Genomic DNA, 2,219 nt, shown 5'->3' on the forward strand with positions numbered 1-2,219 from the left:
TTTATACATAACAAACCTCGGCACGTTCCTACCTAACCTTCAAATGTTGTACAAACATTTCTCATAACATTTGAAGAGTAGGAACGCGATCAGGGCAGGGGCGTTGTATGAGGGTTCTGCAAAAACGGTTTCAGAGAAGTCGCATAGTAGCTAGTGTAAACAATGGTCAAAGACGCTTCCAAAAGATTGAACGTTTAACATAAAAATTATTATAGTGAACCAAGAGCTAAACTCAAATCCATAAGGTTGTAACCACTCCCTAGTGTAAATTTTTAAAAAGTATTCAGTGTAAATCTGTCTTTTAGTAGCCTGGTGACATATTTGGTGACCTGTCAATATAATGTCAGTTCATTCATGTATTCGCGACACATGATTACGTTCGACTTCACTGCAATTCTTGCACTCCTGCACAGGTTATTTCATAATTATCATTGTAACTTGTCGCAATATTGTAAAAACTGATAAACAATTTTCAATAAAAGCAGGATGACCTGAGTCTTCATGGTAATTATAATACAAGAGCAACGATAAATAGAAACGTGTTTTATCTTTCATCTGTAGAAAGAATGCCACCTGCTGTAATTTAGACTTGCAGTCGATACGTTTACGAATTACGATAAAATGAACCCAAAAATATTGTGGTCACGAATGAAATCAAATATTGGGCTGGTAAAAAAACAAGGTGAATTGATTTATTTATTGTTGCTGCTTCATAAAAATTACTTTACAGATGGGGAATAACTGAGATATTCAAAATTTGTTTAAATTATTGTACATGAGTATACGTGATAATTATATGTGTGGCTAACTATGATATGACTCGAAAGATCAGCTCTCTTGACTGAAATGATCAATCTCGCGAGCAACACCAAAATTGTCTATAATGGGTAGATCACCTTAATTAGTTGCAATGGAATTTTTCATCAAAAAAATGGGACACCAACAAGTCTTTAATGTTATGTTTAATAACTCTAATATTTGGTACTACTTGTTATTTACAAAATGTACAAGGAATTTGGTTGAAGGCGATAGGTCTGGCTATGCTCCTCCGTCCTGACGATTTTAGTGGTAGTAATGAACAAAATGTAACTTCTCAAAATTCAGAGGCTAAAATAATAGGTATGTTGAAAATAATTTGACGGCTTATTTAAACTTACTGTTACAGGAGTGGTTAGAAACATTGGGAACACATAGACCAAATAACCAAAAAGCAATTATTTTTCTGTTGTTAACTTTCTTAAATCTGAATCCCATGGATTTTAATACTCAACGTAAAGTATTTAAACTTGCTGTATATTCTGGATGTTCTTTCGCAAAAATAAACAAATCCTGAAGAGTAAAAAACTCATTTTTTTTGTTTTTGTCAAATATACGGTAGGTTAGATCTTCTTTAAATTCCAAATTTGAATACCACTGCGATTTTTGTTTTGGTTTCCACTTTGCTTCTTGTAACGGTTCTCCAGATTGGTGTTGGGTTATAATTTTGTGGGCTTGACATCGAGAACACTATGGAAAGGATAGGAATTAATGATAAGTTTACAGGGAAAGTATGCAGTGCTTGAATTTAATGAGGGACATTTAGTTGTATTGTGTAGGATATAAAGAGTGGGTATAAAACTTGAAAAGACAATGTTGTACTAAAAAGCGAGATATACACTTTCAACTTGAGATAGTTAAAACTAAAAGTCCTTCGACATACCACCATGTTGTAATAACATGAAAAAAGTTCCGAATGTCGATACGTTACTCTCATAGTATAGTACTCTCTTTCCATGGTATAAGAATAACTACATACTGAAAAGATTTTTACAAGCTTGAATTCAAGTTCTCGGGAGGATGCTTGGGGATAAGCAAGTTTCAATTCATTGTGGCAGTTGGCAAGTGCCATTTTTATCTGCTTATTTATCACAATATGCCGTGTCGGTACCATTTTTCAATGGTATGGTTTAATAACAAACTGTGAGATATTTAAATAAAACTCTCTCGTGCGTAATTGTCAAATTTTGACATATGCGCCGCTACCAATCTGTTCATGTGAAAAACACCATTGGCTGTAATGCCAACCTTACAATTTAACGAGTGGTTACAACCTTATGGATTTAACTGTATAAGGTTATATGGCCACCATAAAATCATCCCATTGTGTCGAAGTTAAGTTGTTTACAATAGAAAAGGTTTTAGGGTGGTAAATAACGAGTCCACTACAGCTCGATCGGCTC

The 2,219-nt window shown here is 34.1% G+C and overlaps 1 long non-coding RNA gene across 1 annotated transcript; it reads left to right on the top strand.

The window, feature by feature from the left end:
• The first annotated feature begins 237 nt into the window (after nucleotides 1-237).
• On the top strand, nucleotides 238-1,348 carry LOC135122879 (uncharacterized). Its single transcript, XR_010279472.1, has 2 exons — nucleotides 238-682; nucleotides 731-1,348. It is a non-coding gene; the product is annotated as an uncharacterized LOC135122879 (long non-coding RNA).
• Nucleotides 1,349-2,219: the final 871 nt, after the last annotated feature.

The sequence above is a fragment of the Zophobas morio genome, unplaced genomic scaffold (assembly GCF_036711695.1).
Source record: "Zophobas morio isolate AGI-343-1 ecotype UQ-CSIRO unplaced genomic scaffold, CSIRO_AGI_Zmor_V1 ptg000005l, whole genome shotgun sequence".
In the NCBI taxonomy this organism is placed as follows: domain Eukaryota; kingdom Metazoa; phylum Arthropoda; class Insecta; order Coleoptera; family Tenebrionidae; genus Zophobas; species Zophobas morio.